Source organism: Mustela nivalis (assembly GCF_964662115.1).
Source record: "Mustela nivalis genome assembly, chromosome: 13".
Taxonomy (NCBI): Eukaryota; Metazoa; Chordata; class Mammalia; order Carnivora; family Mustelidae; genus Mustela; species Mustela nivalis.
Genome location: NC_139032.1, coordinates 68984643 through 69007010, shown reverse-complemented (window position 1 = coordinate 69007010; position 22368 = coordinate 68984643). Strand labels below are relative to the sequence as shown.

The 22368-nt window shown below is 42.5% G+C and overlaps 1 long non-coding RNA gene across 3 annotated transcripts in view; it reads left to right on the top strand.

Annotated features, from left to right (window-relative positions):
- Positions 1-22368, top strand: part of LOC309847093 — a 149475-nt gene that overhangs the window by 27814 nt on the left and 99293 nt on the right. For 2 of the 3 annotated variants that reach the window (XR_014302297.1, XR_014302298.1), the window contains exon 4: positions 1880-2959. The exons of the other annotated variant lie outside the window; for it this stretch is intronic. This is a non-coding gene — a long non-coding RNA (uncharacterized lncRNA). Of the gene's footprint in view, positions 1-1879; positions 2960-22368 lie in introns of those variants that run through there. 3 annotated transcript variants of the gene reach the window in all.

Genomic DNA, 22368 nt, shown 5'->3' with positions numbered 1-22368 from the left:
TGAGCCCCAGATGAGAACTGTAGCTGACCCTTTGATTTCAGCCTTGTGAGCCTCCCCCCAACCCAGAATCTAGCCATTCTGTGGCCAGATTTCAGACCCATGGAACTGTGAGCTAATACAGGCATATTGTTTGAAGCCACTAAATTTGTTATAATTTGTTACACAGCAGTAGAAGACTAATACAGTAAATAAATGACATAATTAAGCAACATCGTCCAGCTGGTGGCAATGTCTCTCTACTGTAGGCATAGTCTGTCAGAGGAATTAGTAGCCTTTGAACCTTAGGCTTAAAAATCAAACCAGTGTCATGATGACAACATATTTATTTAACTGTGCCAGAGTATTAGCAGTCTCAGCACGTTTGAGTTAGTCTCTTCTTCCCAGTGCCGTTCGCATTGGAGGGAAGAGCTAAGTGAGAGGCAAAAAAACAAACAAAAGACAAAGCCTCTGGAAATAAGTTTGGTGTACTTACCTTGTAAAGGAGTGACTTTGATTAGAGGCAAGTACACAAAATAACAACAATAACAAGGATAGCTCACACTTGTTGGGTGTGCACTCTGTACCCCGCATGTCACCCACAGCCCTAAAAGGCAGATACCTTCTGAGGTAGGTATTACCTTCCTTTTATGGATGTGGAAACCAAGTTTAAGAGGTAGGAGGAGATTTAGCTGCATAACCAGGCAATAAAGGCAATTAGGAATTAGGAAGGAAGAGGAAGAAGAGGTATTTTTGGATAAAGTACTCTTCAGAACAGATTAGCTTAGCTCTCAAATGCAGCTCTTTCTCTTAGCTGGAAGAGAGCTCTGCTTCCTTTCTGTTAACAGGTTCTTTTTTATACCCCTTCTTTCTAACAAAGTGCATTTCCCAAGTGGTCCTCAGCCTCTGCATTCTGCCTTTTACTTTCTCCTTTAGAGAAGTCAATGAGTCTTGTCACTGCCAATAATACCTCTGGTTCTGGGCTCTCAAAGGCCTCTCTTGAACCCTATTGTTCTGAGTTCCAGCCCTCCAGGGCCATTTCCAGTTGGATGTCTCCCTGTTCTCTCAAGTTCAGCTCGGTCAAGGTGGAGTTCAGCACTATGCCCTGAAAAGCAGCTCTCGTCTGTGATGCTCTGCACCTGCCAACGATTCTGTCACCAGCAGCTAGTGCGCCAGGCTGCAAACTCCAAAGACTTTTCAACCCTTTCTCATCTCTATTCCCTTTAGACAGTCAACTGCTAACAGTATCTTTCCAGAATGTTTGCTTAACATTCTTCTACAGTCCCCAACCTCCTGGGTCCTTTAGCCCACTGCTCTTCTTTACTATCTTCCTTACCCAGCTTTGGTTCCATGGTTCATCAATTCCATCCCTCTCACCAGGGCCCAAATCCCCTTGCCACTCTGTTTTCATCATTCCTCCTTGACATGACTTGAAGCCAACCATCTTCTTGCCCTTCACCTGGGAGGCTGAGTGGTACTGAAAAAAATTGCACAGAGGAAGGATAAAGTAGAAGCCTCTCTTCCAGTTTTCACGGAAGTCCCAAGACTAGGGATGCCAAATACTCTCACATTCCAGAGCAAATTTTTGGCACCTCCCTATGCATGACTCCTAAAGAAGGTGGATGAAACAGCCGTTATGATCTTTATCTTTCACTTACCTTGAGCTGTGAATTTTTCCTATCTAGTACTCCCTCCTCCTTACCCCCCTAGCCATCTTTGATAGGTAGCTTTTGAAGCTTGGAGGATGCAGACAGACGTTAGACTCATGCCTAGGGAAAAAAGTCTTTAATGAGAGGTGGGCTGAAGTGAACTGTGTGTCAGCATAGCAGAGGGCTGCATTTAGGAAATAACCACATTCTGCCCTCTGCCAGGTCAAAGCTGCATTTTTTTTTTTTTTTTTCAGGGACCAAATGTCAAACCAACGGTGGGAATATGAGTCTGCCTTGTTTAGAAAGGAATCTTGACCCAGAGGCCTTCCTGCAGTCGATAAGGTGTACTTGGCAAAAAGAGTTCCGGGGTTCCCCTGGGTAGAGAGGCTGAAGGGAATCATAGGTGGCTCATTTGAGAAGAGGACCGCCTGAGACAAAGGAGTTCCAGATGGAAGAGTCCAGCAGGGGAGCATCTGAGGAGGCTGTGGATGCTCCCATGAGAGAAACCTCCATTAAGGGAAACTACACCAGCTTATACCTGCCAATCAAATAAGGCCCTCCCTCTTCTTACCATTCGGTTCCTCTACTCCCATCCTGGAGGGTCCATTAGAAGTCAAGTGATGGAGGAACAGAGCAGGGGGTCAGGGAGAAGTAGCATTAACAGGGAAATAGAGATGAACAGCACATTCCCCACTGCAGGCTCTTTGGGGATGAAGTGACCAGAGGACATTTTGTTATCTGAGATGATCACAGGCAGAAGACCTTCCTAATGTTTTATCGGAAGGACGGAGAAGAGTAGGTGCAAAAGAGAGGCTTCAAATGGGCATTTGAGGGTGAAGAATAAAATTGTTTCTCTTTGCAGCCTGTGAGTCCAGTTTGCTCAGTGAGACCTTTCAATTTATATCACTGAAGTAATCTCAGAGGCCATGGCAGTATAACACTTCTCGTGGACGTACTGTCTTATTCTTTGCAAAGTTATGCTTTGCACTTATGCTTCTCTGTCTTCCTTGATCCCTGAACTTCACACCTGCCCCTTATTCTCAGATGATCTTGCCTTACTCTGTGCAGAGAAGAGAGAATCCGTCAGGTGGGAGGAAATTCTCTCCATTTCTTCTGCATCACTAAATGGAGCTAAACTGCAGTTAGAGTGTTAATTGTTAACTGGCACATATATTGTAAATATATAAAGGATGGTTCCACTATTTAACAATAGTGTATTCTCTTAAGCAGATGGACTGTTTCCTCCATAATCTTACTCTCAATATCAACTTGCCTATCTTCTCATTTTCGTATAATGTAAAAATAAACTTTTAGCTCAATTTGAAATTTGAAAACTTTTTCCATTTATATTAAAATACGCGAGATCTAAAAGTCAAGTTTTAATTTATTTGTATTGCATTCTGCAAAATATGTCCACAAGATTACCATTTGTATGGTAAGTATTTTGCAATATTTGAAATAGGGCATTTCATGCCTTTGCCTTCACCCTCAGAGAGCTTTTCCAGTCTCAATTCTCTTATTCCATCTAATTACAATTTCATTTTAAAAGCAGTTGGGAGCACATATACCCCAAGCATTTAAAAATGTTACATTTAATGTATGTAATGACTTTTTAATTCCAATATAACTAACAAAAATAATTGAAAAACAGAATTGCTAATGGAAGCACGTTTCTCTATAAAAGTAATTTACATTATTTGAAAGAATTCTAAGTTCATTACAGAAATTTTTGAAAATCACAGGAAAGTATAAAGAATAAAATAAAAATCAGCCACAAAAACACCACCACTCTCACATTCATTTTTGAGATCTTCAGTCTTTTCTAGTTTTTAAAGTTAGTATAATAATGCATACACATTTTGTTATTTATTTTGTTTTATTTTAATTACAGCATCGTTTATATACAGTGTTGTATTAGTTTCAGGAGCACAATATAGTGATTCAACAGTTCTCTACATGACTCAGTGCTCATGATGATAAGTGTACTCTTCATCCCCATCACCTGTTTCCCCCATCCCCCCACGCATCTCCGCTCAGGTAACCAACTGTTTGTTCTCTATAATTAGTCTGTTTTTTGGTTTGTTCCCCCTTTTTTTAACCCTTTGTTTTGTTTCTTAAATTCTACATATGCGTGAAATCCTGTGGTATTTGTCTTTCTCTGACTGACTTACTTCACTTAGCATTGTACTCTCTAGATCCATCCATACTGTTGCAAAGGGCAAGATTGCATTCTTTTTGATGGTTGAGTAATATTCCATTATATATGTAAACCAGATCTTCTTTATCCATTCATCTATTGATGGACACTTATATTGCTTCCATAATTTGGCCATTGTGAACAGTGTTGAAATAAACATAGGAGAATGCCAACATATTTTAAAACCCTACTGTTTTTCATTGGAACATTATATTGAGGCCATCCTTTTTCTGTGCTCTTGAGTACTCTAACAACCTGGTTTGGGTGACTGAATCATATTCTATCACATTATAATGTTATAATTTATTATATTATTGTCATCTAATATGTAATCTGGTCCTATTTTAATTTCTTTTAACAATCCCCAACATGCTTATTTTTATTTATTTAATTTATTTATTTTAAAGGTTTTATTAATTTATTTGAGAGAGAGTGAGAAAGAGAGAAAGAGAGTGCATGAGCCAGGAGAGGTGCGGAGAAGCAGACTCCCCACTGAACAGGGAGCTCCGTACAGGACTGAATTCCAGGACTCTGGGATCATGACCTGAGCCAAAGGCAGCTGCTCAACCAACTGAACCACCCCGGTGCCCTACTTATTTTTAGAAATAGAAAAATCTACATCCTTGGCTTCTAGCATATATTCAGTTTTGGTATTTTCATTCCACCATCAATAACCTTAATTTAGATTTTTGCCAGATTGCACACTTCCTAGTCGTTTTACTAGTTACCTAGTAAACAATGGTAGTCTTGTTTTAAATTCAGCCAAAGTAGGAAAGCCATCAAGATCTTTAGGTTTCTGAAATTGTGGCCTCTCTTCATGGTATCTCTTTCCTCCTTTCTGTTACTTCCTAATACTTTATTATCCAGCTTTCCCCCACCCACTGAATTATTTTTACTCCTTCCTCTGTCTCTCTTTAAGATGGAACTTATTTCTGTTGGATTTTTCCTTCTGAAGGTTCAAGGCAGAAAAAAATTAGATACTGCACATAAGGCTGGTAGGCCTTACGTTTGTATATTTACATTTGCAAGGATATATTTACCTGCATATCAAAGGTGGAACCGTCTGGTGAGAGATTCATATATACCAAATTCATCCCACTGATGTATAAAACCAGAATGCCTTTTTTTTTTTGTTTAAATAATGTTTATTTATTTATTTTAGAAAGAGAGAGAGAACATGAACGGGGAGGAGCAGATAGAGCGGGAGAAAGAGAATCTTAAGCAGGCTTCATGCCCAGCATGGAGACTGACACAAGCCTTGATCTCACGACCCTGAGATCATGACCTGAGCTGAAATCAAGAGTCAGATGCTGGGGCGCCAGGGTGGCGCAGTGGCTTAAAGTCTCTGCCTTCGGCTCAGGTCATGATCCCAGGGATCCAGCCCTGCATTGGGCTCTCTGCTCAGCAGGGAGCCTGCTTCCCCCTCTCTCTCTGCCTGCCTCTCTGCCTGCTTGTGATCTCTGTCTGTCAAATAAATGAATAAAATCTTAAAAAAAAAAAAAAAAAGAGTCAGCCACCCAGGTGCCCCAGAATACTGGTTTTTGAATTTACCTATTAAGAAATGGAGTTGACATGTGGTCTGAAATACTCTAATATGACTAACACATTCCCTTACTGAAGGAAGACCTTCAAGCAAAGCCCAATCATAAGAAGTTTGCTTAATAGGAATGAAATCAGAGGAAGGGTTTTGGGATTAGACATTTAGAATGTTCAGTGGCAACAGGCTAAGAGAGCCTTATGTATGCATTATTATAATTAAGGCTAGATGTGGGATTAGGGTTAGGATGAGGGACAGAAATTGTGACAGAGAAATTCATCAAGGGAATGAATGCTTTCTTGAAGTGCCTCTTGCATTAAACCGCTCTGCCTCCCCATGCACGGTGCACCCTGCTATCAGAAACTTCTGCCCTGATCACTTTCTTCCTTCTTCTCTCTCTCTCCTTCCTCCTGGTCATCCTTGACTGCTGCTTTCTTGGTCCTCCTTCTGTGTCTGATTGTTTCTTCTCTGTCTTCTTTCCATGCTGACTCTTAGTTCTTAAATCTCTGGAGCACCACGTATACAGATTCTGTCCTGGGCCTTCGAAGAATCATTCACGTGGCTTAGGAGTGTTAATTTAACACTCAGCTGTTTCCAGACACACAGTTGAACGACACATCCTGCCTTCCTTGTTGTTGGGTGGAACCGTGTGATGAGTTCTGGCTTTGAATTGTGAGCAGGAGCAATATCTGTCACTTCTGGGCCAGAGCATTTAATTATGACTTTAACTTTATCCTCTAATTAAGCGAATTCCAAATCTACCAAACTAAACTTAATTGATCACCTGAGCTCAGGTCCCAGTTTCCTAGTTACCTTGTAATCGGTTGTTCATTTTCAAACCCACTCAGCATTTCTGCCCTTGGATGCACCTGGCATCCTCAATTCCCGTGGCTCTGGGGATTCTGAGACATGAATTGGTTTGCTTCTCGTTGGCTCCTCCTCCTGCACCCCCTTTCTTTCCCCTCCTAGGATTTCCATTCCCAAAGTACTGTGACTGTTTAATAATCTGCTGCCATCTCCTTTTTTCTTTTCTTGTGGGTTCATGTTCTATTTTTTTTTCTTTTAAGTGTTACTGTCATTTTAGAGGAGTTTGGGAAAGGAAGGGCAAATTTGTATGTATAATCTTTCATGTTTACTAGAAATCCGTTCACTTACTCTTTTTTCCAATTTTTATTACCTCTCTCAGAGCACTCCTAAATGTGTCTTGAACCCCACAGGGACTTGAAACACGTCAAAGTAGTCATAGCACGGTAAGGGTGGCTTCCCTGACCCAAAGGGAAAAAAGAGCAGAGATTAAAATTACCCTGCATGAAAATTTCTGAAAACAGCAGGCAATGCAATACTTAGCCCAGTTTTCTTTTCCTGCATTCATTCAAAACTTGGTGAGCACCACACTCAGATCTAGGTGCTGGGACATGGATAAAATGATTAGAAATCTTAGAGTCCCTTTTGGTGAATTTCTTTTGTGTTTCTTCATATGCTGTGTGGTAGTTCAGTCACTAACATACGTTGACCTTTGTTCAAGGCTGGAGGTTCAGAGAGGAGTGACTGTCTTTTTATAGAGAGAAAACAGCTGCCATCATCCCATTTGCCAGGAAAGAGGAAAAATTGTCATGGGTTCCTGCGTGTCATTGGCCAGAACAGCGAGATGCTGGGACAACACAAATTATTCCAGAGGTACAGACTCCTCTGTCAATTTCCAAGACTTAGCTTTATCCACAAAGACCCTGATGAAGGGCCTGAAATTCCTCTTTGGACCAGCCAAAGCATGGCCTTTTACACAGAACACTCTGCGTTGCCAACAGATAGTTTCCAGAGAGGAATTGGGAATTAAGTTGAGCTCTGGTTGCGGATGATTCTTTTTCATGCCTAGCTACCCAAACAAAGAGAGTGAGCCAGAAGCCAGATTTGCAAGTGAACACACAGAATGGAATTGGTGCTTGGGAATGCACGGGGCTCTGCCTGATTAAACTGCTGCCAGAGCGCCATGGGGCGATTTCTCTCCGCCTCCCCGGCTCGCTAGGGTTTGGGTTTTGGCAGCTCTCTCTTCCCTACCCCCACAGTCCCCTTCCCCGTGTCCTCAGATCCATTTGCACTGTTGTTTGGAAGGGGCCCAACTCACACAGATTGGCAGCGCTGTAATTGGTGTTTTACTTACCTCTGCCTCTTTTCTCTCCGCGTTTGATCATTCTCATAATGACAGCTTATTTTCTCTCTCCGTCTACCATCGGAAAACAAAAAGGAAACTCTTGAAAGAGTTGTGGAGTTATAGTTGAATTTTCTGATGTACTGCTATGGGAAATAAAATTCATATTCTGGAATGTTTTTTCCACTTCTGTTCCCCCCCCCCCCCCGTTCCTCCACTTACCTCCCCCCCAACTGCAAACAGTCAGCCCTGATGGGAAACATTCATGTTGAGAATTGATTTTCCCCTCAGAAGGTGTTGTGACTACAGTGGCGACATCCTTGAGGGTTGGCATGTCAAAATGTTGATGTTCTCATTGAAGACCTTCATCATCGTCATCATCGTTGATGCCTTCATTCGCTAGACTCTGTTTATGCGCATCTTATCTCAAGTGATATTTCTTGGGATAATATTCACAAGGGTTTAGGGCTCCTGGAATGAAAAGTGTTATATAAACAGAAAGGCTTACCCCTGGCAAAAGGTAATCTCCATTGCATACACCACCTGGTTATAAAAACTCCCATTTGCACAGTGTTTCTAATTCAGAAAGAATTTTCACATCTGTTGTTTCATGAAATCCCATTTAACATTTCCGTTAAGGATACATAGAATCATGGAGGGCACATCAGGGGTGGTCCAGCTCCGGGAATCACCCCACCTTGTCATTGCCACCAGGCACATGAGCTTCTGTACCCGGAGCCCCTGCTAACTTTTCACAGGTGTGACGATGCGGCTCTCAAAAAGCTATGTCCCAGGTGGTTTTGTCTTGGAGAAGAGTCAGGTTTACAGAGGCACAAATAAGCACAACATAATTAAGAGGGATTCTTTTATTTTCTCAGGTCCCGTAAGGAGGAAAACTGGGCAGGCAATTAATTACAGGATCTCTTTGGCAGAATGGGGGGAGAGGGGAAATCTGTGAACACTATAAAATTAATAAAACTGACTCCATCACAGCTACCTAAACATTTCTGTTAAGGATACAGATAATGAGGGCAATAGTTATAACACAAAATGAGTATATCACGTGATTGACTAGAGATCAGGATGCTACTTTTCATGACGGTAAGGCACTGGTAAGCCAGTGGCAAAAAAAATAAAGCTGTATGTTTACTGGGACATTCACAGCCTTTGAACTGAGATTTAGTAAGGCAGCATTTCAAGGGAGTAAATGAACAGTTCCTCTAGAAGAGCATTTTAGAAGAGAAAACCAAGCAGTACTGCGATAATTGTAGATGTGGTTTGATTCCTTTGGAACTCTTGCGTGGATTCCTCGTTTTTGAAAGAATGACTTAATGAGATGCCTGGGTGGCTCAGTGGGTTAAGCTGCTGCTTTCAGCTCAGGTTATGATCCCAGGGTCTTGGGATCGAGTCCGGCATTGGGCTCCTGGATCAGCAGGGAGCCTGCTTCTCTCTCCTCCTCTGCCTGCCTCTCTGCCTGCTTATGTGTTCTTTCTCTCTGACAAATAAATAAAATCTTAAAAAAAAAAAAAAAGAAGAATGACTTAAATACAAAACTGTTGGGATGCCTGGGTGGCTCAGTCAGTTGGGCATCTGACTTGATTTCAGTTCAGGTTATGACCTCAGGGTTGTGAGATGGAGCCAAGGATTTTCTCTCTCCTTCTCCCTCTGTCCCCCACCTGCCCCTCTTTCTCTTCCCTCTTCTCTAAAAGGAATAAATACAAAGCTGTTAATGAACACAACCGTGGCTGGCCATATAACGGTGTGGGAAAAACAGTCTTTCGAGCCACGCACAGGCCTTGGACAAGCTAGAACTGAGCTTGACTTGTGGATCCTCTGTGTGCTTTCATGCCACCGTGGGCAACCCTTGATTTCTGTGAGCCTCAGTGTCTCCGCATGAGTGTCTCTGGATTACAAATACCTCCTTCACAGCATCCTTGTAGGGATCAAGTGAGATAAAACGGGCAGCGCGGCTGGCCTGTGGAAGCGGCTCCACAAATGGCGGCCATTCTTCCCGTGGCTTGATGTTACTCCCCTTCTCCGCGGAACCTAAACACCTGAGAGTCAGAGACTCAGTTCTGCTTCTTTTTCCGTTCCCTTGAAGCCCCAAGTTACAAAGGCTCTCAGAAAGTTGGCTGCGGTTGGCCTTTATTCATCACAGCCTTGCCTCCAACTCACATCCTGACTGATAAATGGCTCTACTGGTTGAGGCTTAGAAAGGACTGTTGAAAAAGCCCTGTGTTTTGACTGATCACACCACTGCCGACACTTGGTCCAGAACCTGGTTTGCATGAATGATTGTTAAGTAAGAATCAACTTTTCATGTCTCATGCTACAAAGGAAAAAGGATTCTAGCTTTATCTGTTACACACTGTAAATCACCTAAATGTCTCTCCCCTGTGTGCCCTGGAATCATACGTAAGGAACATGGGAGCGATGAAAGTACTTCCCAGAATCTGAAGTGAGAATCACACTCACCCTGCATTCCTTTGTCTGTCCATTACATTCACCGTAGGATCTCTGATGAGAGGGGACCCATCTCTCGAGGAGTCAACTAGCCATCTTCCTTTTGTACACAAGGCATCTCGTATAAACAGACTCAGAAGAAGGATCTCCAATAAGCTTGAGAGTGAGCTCACATATTGGTTAAAAACTTCTTGTTGGAAAAGTGGAAATCTGAACAATTCAGCTCAGGCAAAGTAGGAAATGTATTGGCTCACATGACTTAGAAATTCAGGGATGCTGCTGGCTTCAGTTGCCCGGTTATCCACCCTAATAGAAAAGATGTATTCTGATTATTCTAGAAGCCGAGTCCTAGGGAGGACTGCACTTAGACTAGCATTGTTGGACCAGGGAAAGAGCGTGCACTATTGCATGTCATACTCTCTTATTCACTGCGAAAGTCACGTGGTGATGGATACGGCTTCTATTTTATTTTCTGCTTTTCTCTTTCTTGCCTTCCTTTTTTGTGATCTGGGTATGGATCTGTATATACACTTAAATATATGTTTTCTATTTCTATTTGACTCATCATGCCTCTGCTTATATCCCTTGTCCATCTTGGAGCCATTCACCATGACCGGAGAAATGAGTGCATTGTTTAGTCATTGGTCAACCTGACTACTGTTGAGTGGGGAGGAAGGTGGCATCATTATTCATAGTTCCACTGGGACCACACGAACTGGGAAGGATGAGGGTAAACAAACAACATACCCATCTACCACACTTGACAGGTGTAATTGTAACTAAGTAGATTACCTTTGGCTCTAGTTCAATCCCTTTCCTCTTCTGTCAACTGGTCAACTGAATCTTTTTATGATTTTCCCTCAATAAAAGGCAGTAGGTAAACCCATAAAACTTCTTGAGAAGTTGCCTTTCATTGCCTTTGTAGACTTAACAATAAGAAGGTTTGTTTTCTGTATAGGCCAGCAAAAACAAACAAAAACAAACAAACAAAAATACCACACACAAAAAATTTTTAAAAACCTTAGCTTTAAGAAAAAGAATTCCCATTTCCTGTAAGTTTTCCCAGGTAGAATTTCTAACCTTTTGTCATCTTCATGGATCTGATAGACGTGTTCTTTGTCTTTCTTGCTTTTTTCTAGTTCAGGATTCCAAATGAAGCCAATAAGAAGTATATAGGGTATTAATAAAATAATATGAATATGAATTTCTGGGTTGGCTGACTTGTGTTCAAATCTCATTTCAACCACTAGACCAGCAGCAGTTAGGGAAATGCAAATAAAAAATATATTTTTTTTCATTTCTCATATTGGCAAACATTTAAAAATATTGATGAAATACACACCTGTTTCCCTCCACTGCCCTGCATCAGTTCCTTCTGTTCCATGGCAACAATAGCACAAGCATTTTGCCTCAAGCCCCATCTGAATCCATGTCTACTCTCGGACTACTCAGTTATATGAGCCAATAAGTGCCTTTTTCAGTTTAAACCATTTGGGGTCAGTTGTCTAGTACTTGAAATTGAATTGCAACTCTCATAATTAATAATTTCCCTTCCTAATGAAGGTATGGGAAGGTATCAGCCAGACACCTGGTAGCAGATGGACTCTATCAGATACCTTCCTGCGATGCCAGTTACAGCGGTAGGGTCTGTAGCTTTGTCTGGGAAAACTCCCATATGAAGTCTTTTATAGAGACTGCTGCAGTCCACGACACAGAAGTCTGGCTGCTGAATGGGACTTCACACAGGGCAGCATGGACGTGAGCAGTGCGAGAGATGGACTTTATCAGACACTTGGGTCTGTACCACTTTATAGCCTCGCATCTTCTCAGCCCACATTTTACGCCAGTCACCGCTGTAGCAGTGAGCTTTGCGAAAAACCTATTCTGACAGTGCCTCGCTTCATCTGCGTCATGTCCTCCTGCCCTGGGACTTGTCTAATGCTGTGCTGTGAAATGGCCGTGGGAATCCACTCAGGCACACACAACCTAAAAGGTCAAGGGAGTTAAAGCCCAGGGGGGCATCCCTGTTCTAATGGGGGATGAGAGCTAGTGAGTAAATGAGGCATGTTATATATGGCTCCTCGGAAGGTCCTAGTGGGGCAAGCCTTGGTAACACAGTGGTGACCAGCTGGGTAATATACTCCTGTGTTGCCATTTCTTCTTGGCCTCATTTTCCTGGATCATTTCCCAAGTAAACTGCTTGTACACAGTTCCTCGTCTCAGGCTCTGTTTTTGAAGGAGAATCTAGAATCACTACAATCCTAATGAGATCCCCAAATTTATTTCAAGTTTCCTCAAGTCTTGGATAAGTAAGTATCACGGAGCTCAGCATGGGTGGTAACCGAATGTTTTTGGCTCTTGTCCCAAACTGCATGAGTCTATGAACACTGATTCATTCTTTCTGGCGTACACAGTCGCTGTCCACCAACTGGAAAGCTCCTCAGTGGTCATGCCTTGGGACTGTCGCTGATGCCAGCGCCTTGGAAGACAACACTGTTGTCTGTGTTCTCCAAGTGATACCCAAGATGCAGACCTGACTCTCTAACTTGCAATTGGCTCTGCACTCCCTTGTATCTTCTCTGTGTTGGATCCGTACAGCAATGAAGAGAAGATCCCTCTTCCTGGCTGGGTTACATTTAATTCCCCTGGTCCAGGGCACTGGGAGCAATATCTTCATGACTCCTTTTAATTCTTCCTGCAGCCCAGAGAGCTCGGACCTAGTTCATGGGCTGGGCCAAGGAGCAATGTACAAGGCAGATCCCAAATCCTTCATTTCATCTTTATCTCTCTCAAAGACTTTCCAAACTTTTCCCACTATCTTCCTTCCAGATTCTCCCATAATTTAGAAAGCCCTTTCCTCCGCGGTTACTCAGTTATGGCCTAGCCTTTGTTTGACTTGTCAGGAATGTCTGAAACTCGGCATGGTCTAAGTCCTGCTGCTGCTGCTCCCACAATATTATCCCGAGAAAGGGAGCTTGGTAACTAAAACACCAATGATTAAGGGGAGTTGAATGTCAAAAAATCCTTCTTATATACTGAGATTTCAAATGTGGCTTATGGATTTCGAGGCCTCCCCAGCCTGATAACCAAATAAGGCCATATTTCCTTTTCTGATCTAAATGATATAATCATAAGTCCCCATCCTGTGAAGACCCTTCCTCTGCTGAGTCTTCCTCACCAACTGAATTCTGGAAGTCAAGAGAACAGTCACATGGTCTGCAGATCTGTTCTGCTGGTTGTGTTTATCAGACATTCTCACCCAAAGTAACCTGTTTCTCCAGGATTCCTCCTGCTCCACAGAGATTTGAAAGTAGGGAAGGGGCCTAGGAACTGGATGGATTTCATCAATTTGGTTATCACAGCTCTTAGGGCTTAAAAAAAAAAAAAAAAGGTAATTGTAGTCAGTGAAAGAAGTTTGAGGTGGGTAATAGTTTGCCATTCCCACATAACCTTGCTACTATGTTATAATGAGAGCAAGTCTCATACGGAATTCTGCCACCCAAGCAGACCCTTGCTAAACACATATTCACTAGCAAGCAGGTGCAGAACAGGTCATGGCTGTCTATTCTGGAAGCTTGATGAAGTCACAGCCTCTGTCTGGCCTTTTGGATGGTCTGATGAACACCTTGCATGAACTTCTGTTCACTGGAGGCAAAAGCCAAGATGGCAGAGGTAGTGTTCTGTCACCCTTTCAGTCAGTATCAGACAACAATGATATTCCACATCAAGGGGCATACACCGGGATGCATGGAGGCCTTTTAGCAATCAGATGTCCCTGGGGTTGTCAGTTCCTGGGCTGTCTGGATTCTGATACCCTTGTTGTGCTAGAGTCGAGATAGTTTGTCCAGTCTACATATTAAGAATACTTCGCCCGCCACATTCTTAGAAATATCTTTATTACAAGTGTTCTTTTTAAAAACTTTTAAAAACCTTTCTTTAATTGAAATAGATTAGACAAAAATGCTTTTCATTAATAAGAGCCCATTTCTGACATTTGTAATGCTGATCAACAAGACACCATTTTGCACAATAAAGAACCATATTTGACATTCCACGTGCGAATGAGCAAGTTTTGATCATTGATTGAGATACAGACAGCAAAAGCATTGGTGGATTGACTCCACATCAGAGTGCCAGATGGCCACCCCAGCTACCCCTAGCATTAAAAACAAAACTAGATGGTGTGTGTAATACCTCACTGGCTGTGTTGACATGTTTTAAAGTAAATTACTGCCATCTCTGTAGGTCCCTGAACTTGAAAGTCTAAGGCCCTAAATCTCTGGGATTCTGCAGATTGATCACTGGATCTAAATGAAACAATCACAGTAGCTGAATGTTTTTCAAACTGCAGATTATGACCCATTTAAAAATCATAATATGAATTCAGTGGGACATAGGCAACGTTAAAAACAATGACATAGAATATATAGAAATATCAGTGTTAAGTATAATAAAGGTAAGGATTGTTTCTGAAACTTTATGTTAAGTATTTGTGGCATGTGTTTACTGGTACACTCTGTAAAATATAAAATGTCATTTAAAATGTCTTGTTTGAGGGTCCCTGAGTGGCTCAGTCAATTAAGTGGCCAAGTCTTGATTTTGGCTCAGGTCATGATCTCAGGGTGGGGAGATTGAGCCCCACATGGGCTCTGGGCTGGGCATGGAGCCTGCTTAAGATTCTCTCTCTCTCTGTCTGCCCCTCCCCCTCCCTCCTCTCCCCTGTGCACCACGCCCCTACTCTCTCTCTTTAAAAAAAAAATACTTCAAAAAATATAAATAATTTAAAATGTCTTTTTTTTTAACTGTATAAAGAATGTTGATAACAACCAAATAGTTGAAAATACATTTCACAAAATTGATGTTATTTACCCCTTTAGGGGTAAATTCATTTTCTACTTATCTATAAATAGATTTATAAATTTCTATAAAGATTTATAAATCTATAAATAGATTCATTCCTACTCTAGATTCATATTTAGGCAAAACATTTCTCACCTTCTTCAAGGGCTTGGTTCTGGCTGAAGGTACCCCACTTACATCACTGGACAGGCAGCTTCCTCTGCTGTGGCAGCAGTCAGATGTATGGTGACGTCACTGCTTTTGCCAAGGTCAATGGGTGGGTACTTTCTTTATATTTATATAACTTCAGGGCTAAGCCTGGAAATTTTCCAAAGACAAAAGGAATCTGTTCCAAAGACTCTGAAAGCTTTCTCAACCTCCCCAAACTAAAAGTTGCCAGAAACCTCCCATTGGCAGTTCCAGGAAAAAAAAAGAAAAAGAAATTCTGCCTTTCCCAGGTATCAACATCATACCTGCTTTGCAAATTATTTGTATCTAGACACATACCCTAAGCCGGATGTTTTCTTTAATATCAAATAAATTGAAAAGAATGGTTGAAGTTTTTCTGAGGATCGCATTGCCTCTTTGGCTCTTATACGGTGACTTGTATAGAGGGAAAAATCTGTCATATGCAACCAAGTTCTGTCAAATATTTTTTTTTTTTTTAAGATTTTATTTATTTATTTGACAGAGCTCACAAGTAGGCAGAGAGGCAGGCAGAGAGAGAGAGAGAGAGAGAGGGAAGCAGGCTTCCTGCGGAGCAGAGAGCCCGATGCGGGGCTCGATCCCAGCACCTTGAGATCATGACCCGAGCCGAAGGCAGCAGCCCAAACCACTGAGCCACCCAGGCGCCCCTCTGTCAAATATTTTTAAGAACTCTCTTACCGGAAGGTAGCACCACCCCAGAAGCAATTTTTAACTTCCGACAGTATTTTTATTAGCTAGGTCATCAATGCTCCAGGATCCTGCTTAAAAATTGAAAATGGAGTTTGCAGAGATGAATAATGTCTACATGATTCTTTGAACTTAAACCCAAACCCAGTTTTTGTTTAATAATATGATAGAAATGTACGGTTTGGGCTTCGAGGATTAAAATAGAAACGTATGTTATATGTATGTGTATGTGTCCGTTAAAAAACAGTTGAAGGGGCACCTGGGTGGCTCAGTGGATTAAAGCCTCTGCCTTCGGCTCAGCTCATGATCCCAGAGTCCTGGCATCGAGCCCTGAATCGGGCTTTCTGCTCGGCAGGGAGCCTGCCTCTTTCTGTCTGACTACTTGTGATTTCTGTCTGTCTAATAAATAAATAAAATCTTAAAACAAAATACAACAAAAAACAAACAAAAAAACCAGTTGAAGAATATCTTGTGTTAAAAGCGATGAGTGGGGGCACCTGGGTGGCTCAGTGGGTTAAAGCCTCTGCCTTCAGCTCAGATCATGATCCCAGGGTCCTGGGATCGAGCCCCGCATTGGGCTTTCTGCTCAGCAAGGAGCCTGATTCCCTTCCTCTGTCTCTGCCTGCCTCTCTGCCTACTTGAGATCTCTGTCAAAAAATAAATAAATAAAATCTTAAATAAATAAAAAAATTTATTTATTTATTCTGCCAGTGGGATAGTCCAACGGAAGGGCACACAGATGGTTTGCCTGAGAGAAAAACATATGGGATAATGAGTAGAAACCACTGAAAGCAGCTCATCAAGGAAGGTGAGATGTTATACAGTCAGTTCGCCCCTGGATACTGAAGGAAAGAACTTTGTGTTGCCTGGGCCACAAGTCTGAGGGTAAAATGATCTGGAGACCTGGGTTCAGGTGTACGCAAAGGCACTTGTCGGAGAGATGCAGAATTGACGCCGTTTGTGAGGGAACCTGTGACGGAGTGACCCAGGAAGTGACTCAGAGGGTAGTGGGAATGAGTCATGGCTGTGGTTCCAGAACCAAGGAGAGAGCTCGAAGGCTCGAAGGGAAGCACGTCATGCTTAGGGCATGTCACTTAGGGCAGCAGGAGGATAACGGGAGGCCGCCTTCAGCTCGTCGGTGCAGCTGACAAATCACCTGTTGAAAACGCTCTGTCTCCTATTTCAGCGAACAAAATAGTCAGATTCTTTTAAATGACCTCACAGCCAACGGCTTCTTTTTTCGGAATCGGGAAAATGTGACAAATATCTCTTTTATAATTTGAATTCTTTTTTTCATGTGTACCCTCTTAAAAAATAAAAGGGAAGTTCCCATTTTAGTTTCTTCCACATGTAATGCATAAGGAATAATGTAACATATTGTCAGCTTGTCAAGTTTATCCTTAGGCAGATGTGGTCCACCAGGCGTGTGTGGATGCCCAGTGAGGGTGAGTAGGGCAGAGGGCAGAGAGTTAGAGAATTGAAGATATGCAAGACGTGGAAATACAGAGGCCAAGGGCAGCCTTGAGCATTGGACCATCTGTCTTCCTGTCCTTGTTTTGCACTTTCAACCTGGGCCTTACCTTCATCTGCTAGAAATCTAGAGCTGGGTCACCTGGAGTTTAATTATACTGAAGATTTGTGCAAGCCCCAAATCTCTGTATGATTTTTCAGATCTCTGTTGGTTCTAAGATGTATTGAGATTAAACATACAGGCTCTGAGCCTGTGCTCAAATCCTGGCTCTGCCATTTCCAAGCCTGGAGACCTTGGGGCAATTCAGCGACCTCACTGCGTCTCATTCTCCTCAGTCGCAAAACTGAGATAATGGCAGTGCCTTTCTCATTAGGGTTTTTGTGAGTATAAAAATTACTCATGAGGATACACTAAGTCCTCATTAGCTATTGGTATTATAGTAAGGAGAGGCAGTATAGCCCAGGGGTTCAAGCAAGGAGTTAGAGCCAGACTGGGTTTGAATCCTGGCTGTGTGACCGTAGGAAAGTTCCTTACCTTCTCTCTTGCCTCAGTTTTCTCACTTGTAAAACAGGGATAATAAGAGCACCTACTTCATAAGATCTGAGTAAGGGTCAAATGAGTTAATATGTTCAAGTTCCTAGAACAGTGCCTAGCATTTAATATGTAAGTGCTTGCCACTATCAAAGCTGTGCATATTTTACATGTTTTTGTTTTTGTTTTAAATCTCACACTGGCCCTGGCCCATACTAGGTTCTCACTAAGAGGCTGTCAAACACCCGAATGAATGAATACACGCCGTCAAATTCAATGGCTTGTAGTATCCATGTTGGCCGTCCATAGCATTCCAAATTTGCCAAATACACTTGGACTTGTCTGCATCACAGTTGACTTTAGATGAAATGTAGACATTGTTCCCAGCTCCCTTTCCATCGTGGTACTCGGTGCTAAAAGCAGGAGCCTAGAGGACATGGGGCTGTGACAGCCTGGGGAAACATCTCTCCATTTCTCCATCAGTACACCAGAGAGTCATCAAAACATTCTCAAAGTCTGGAAATCCAAGGACACAAATTAATTAAAGACACAAGTCAATTTGCCCTCCATTCCTTTCTCTGTGAATGTTTCTGGGGAGACCAATCACCACTGTCGTTTGAATACTCAGGCAGCACTGCTGGGGAAGAGAGCAGGCCCCCCAAAACAGGCAGGCTCCCTGTTAACCCAGAGCCTGCCTCTCTGCTGCCTGGGTGGCAGCAGGACTTCTGCCCCTTCATAAACATCAAGACACAAAATAATGCAATGTTTAGTCTGAGTAATACATTAAGGAAATCAATTAAGCCCACATGCAACTTTCTAAGATTTTAATTACAGTACTTAGGGTACCACACTAGAGCAGTTTGTCAGGAACATAATTTGTTAATGAATAACAACTGACAGTGAATTAGTCGGGATTGTAATTAGCTCTTGCTAGCCATCCATTGGAACCCTGATCAAAAGCCAGTGAGCGAGAGAAGGCTAAATCAGCTGTGAATGATAACCTCGATGGCTCTATCTGGGCCATCCCCTTGATGCCCGTGTACGCGGAGGAGCCTGGCTGAGACCCTGTGCAGTCTTTGACTCGAGAATCAGAAGGGCAGACTCTCAAACCCCACCCCAGACCTGGTAAACCTGCATTTTAAGATGCCTTGTGATTTAGGAGCCTAGGAAAGTTTGCCAGACACCACGGGAATAGGAAGAGCACAGGTTCAAAATCAAACAGATCTTTCTGCAACTCCTGATACACTCACCTGCTCACTAGAGATGTGTCCTGAGGCAACTGCTAAGTCATTTTGAGTCTTGGTGTCCTTGTCCATAAGTTGTATCCACTCCTGTACTGTAGGATCCTTGCAGTGACTGGCAAAAGCATGTGAATGTGCCTAACACAAATGTGAGTGATGACAGCGTAGGAGGAGCTCAGCCTGGCTTCCTGAGAACTGGGCCTGACTATAAACAATGCTGCATGAAATGTCTGAGTACCTTCATCCGTCCAGTCTTCCCCTTCTATGACCGCTTAAGACTAGGAGGAAGAAGAAAATACAACTAAGTTAAAGGATGGAGAGAATTTTTTAAAAAATAAAATAAGGAAAATAATGGAATTAGCCAAAGAATATACTAAAATTAGATTACATTTTTAAATAAGATTTTATTTATTTATTTGACAGAGATCACAAGTAGGCAGAGAGCAGGCAGAGAGAGAGGGAGAAGCAGACTCCCTGTTGAGCAGAGAGCCTGATGCGGGGCTCGATCCCAGGACTCCGAGATCATGACCTGAGCTGAAGGCAGAGGCTTTAACCCACTGAGCCACCCAGGTGCCCCAGATTACATTTTTTTTTTTTAAGTGGCCAAATGACCAAAGAAGAAGATGTGGCTTGCTAATATCAAACAACTGGGAGAGTGCAGGGCACAGATTATTCTGTATCTTCCCAGAGAAGGGAGGATCCTGAGGAATGAGGTAGCCACAAGCAATCCTCCCAAGATGGGATTCATGTAAGAATCTTGAGAACTGAGATCCATAGTTGAAGATCAAGTTTTTTAAAAAACATTCTTGACCTACTACACAATAAATATGCTTTTGATGGAACATGAAAACTTAAAAATCTGTACATCAGAGCAATTTTCTCATAAGAAAGTTTCCCTCAAAGCTTCCTCACTTAACTCAAGACAGTGTTGGAAAGAGACCTTACCTAAGCTGACTATGAGATCAGGTGCTCAGGCACAAGGGGTTACTGTTGTATCGTGGCACATACAGAAAATGGTCATATTTTTATAGCACATTGTGGGTAGAATGAAAGTTCGGGGGTATCCCTGGAAGACAAGGTGAACAAAATCATTTTTTACGTCATGAAATTATAAGGAAAACTAAATGTTGAGGAAGATGACAGTAAGTTTGCATAAAATATTCAAATTGAGTGTTGTCAACTTTTTACATGAGAAGAAGATTTGCTTCTCGAAATTTTTTATATCAGGTTTGATGCCTAAAATGGCTATATTCAATTCCCGATGAAAAATCTTTAATAATGATTTCTTCAAATTTTGGATATTCGCTATCAATAAAGATGATCGGTGTTTGCATGAGAAGATCATAAAAAATTATTTAAACTGTTTTACAACTGTTCCCAAATTCATTGTTGTTAAAACTATAGTTAACGACTGCAGCATTCCATCCTTTTATCAACAAAATTAATGTTGCAATTCTTAGTGAAAATGCAAATATTCTTCAAATCTAATTGAACTTTTTCATATCTGTTACTTCAAAATGATAATAATGTGGCTCTAGTTTGCATAACTCTCATGTATCAGCCCTCACTGAAAGGACACATCAATTACAAATAGGCAGACATTCCACACCTAGGGAAGGCCACCACCAGAAGTTCAACCTTCTTGCTCCTCCTTCTCTCAACATAGACAGGTGGTACCTAGGGCTATGCACTGTGCTCCTTGGGCACTGGGAACACAAGCTCCTCTGGAAGCTCTGTGGCCATGTGTCTACAGCGGGCAGTCTGGGTCCATCGTTAGCTGCTGGTATGGTGGTAAGGCTCCTCCTTAGCTCTGCTCAGCCTGTTGAGGCTCAACCGGTAGTGCCTAGTGGTATTCATTACACTTCTGTCTGCAGGGACTGTGGGGTATACAGAATGTCACTCATCTGGGGCCATCCTCTGCAGAGCCCCAAATAAGGCTGCTCTTGGGCACAGGTGACTCGTACAAGATCTTTGGCTGCCCAAAGACTTGGGGATTTAAGCTCTCGTGGCACACCTGTAACTCATTCATGGCACATGACTTGACCAGGTGGGAAGCTTTGGACTACTCAGGCAGGAACCAAGCCATGCTCTTTCTCTGTTACTTATTAAATCTATGCATGGTGGGCTCTCCTACCTCCTTCCTCTTTTACTTCCTGCTGAAATATTGGTTAAAAGCATCGGTTATCTCCATGTGGCTTTCATTTCTCCCAGATGGTAATCTGACCTTGTCCACTATTCTCCTCTCACACTAAGATGCCTGGGATACTCAGGGCGCCCGGGTGCCTCAGTCAGTTAAGCGTCTGACTCTTGATTTCAGCTCAGGTCATGATGTCAGGGTCCTGAGATTGAGCCCCCCATTAGTTTCAGTGCTGGGAGTGGAGCCTGCTTAAGATTCTTTCTCTCCCTCTGCCCCTCCCCGCCTGTGCTCTTTCTCTTAAAAAAAAAAAAAAATATGCCTGGAATACTCAGCCCTAGGCTTGGGATCAAGTGTGGTCTTTTTAGTGGTTTGATTTGCTCTGCTTCCTTTGGTAGTTGGTGCTGCTTCACACTGGTTTTCCTTTCACATCAGTGATAACATCTCACCCTTGGGTTTGGGGAATGGAAGACGCCGAGATTCAATGAGTGGGAAGCAAGAGGATTTAGACTTCATCTTCATTCTTTCTTCTCTTACAAGGGCTTTGCATTGGAGCATGCACCCACTTGACTCACCTTATCAAGCTCTTAACTAGCTATTAATAAATTCTATAGATTTCCCCCACTTGGTTACTGAAAATTAAATGGCTATTGTATTGGAGGTTCCTACTGGTACAACATCAGTCTAAAGACCATATTAAGCCATATGCAGGGATTACAGAGAAGGTAAATTGAAAACCACAGCTCATCAAATCCACAGCCATATCAAGAATATAAAAAGGTTGAAAAAGTGGAGATTTAGACAAAATTGATGAGGATTTCTTTAGAGAGAATTGTGGCTGTGCTGTGAGTCCTCATTCCCCATTCAAAAGAGCTTCCCCTTTCACTTTGTTGAGGGAAAGGAGTTCTAATGGGACCAGAGAACAGTTAGGGGAACACGCAGGCCTGTTGCCTGACCCCACACCACTTCCCCACCCAGGGTATTACAGTATGACTCCTGGACTATCTCGCTGCTGTGGCAGCAAAGCAAAGGAGAATTATTCTTTCTTGGGCTACTGATCTTCACTCCCATATTCTGTCAGGTCAAAGACCGTGTGTTTACCTGGCAACTTGGGCCGGGCCATCTTGTAGTATCCGTCCTGTCCAATAGAGTTATCAAAGTGGAAGAAATGGCCTTCATAGAGGCTATGCCTCAAATTTTTCTGGATTCTTAGGGGCAGAGGAGTGAGCAATGCTAGACCAGTGGCCCTTTTGCCTGGGTCAAGGGCATGACCTGTGACTGCTTCCTGGC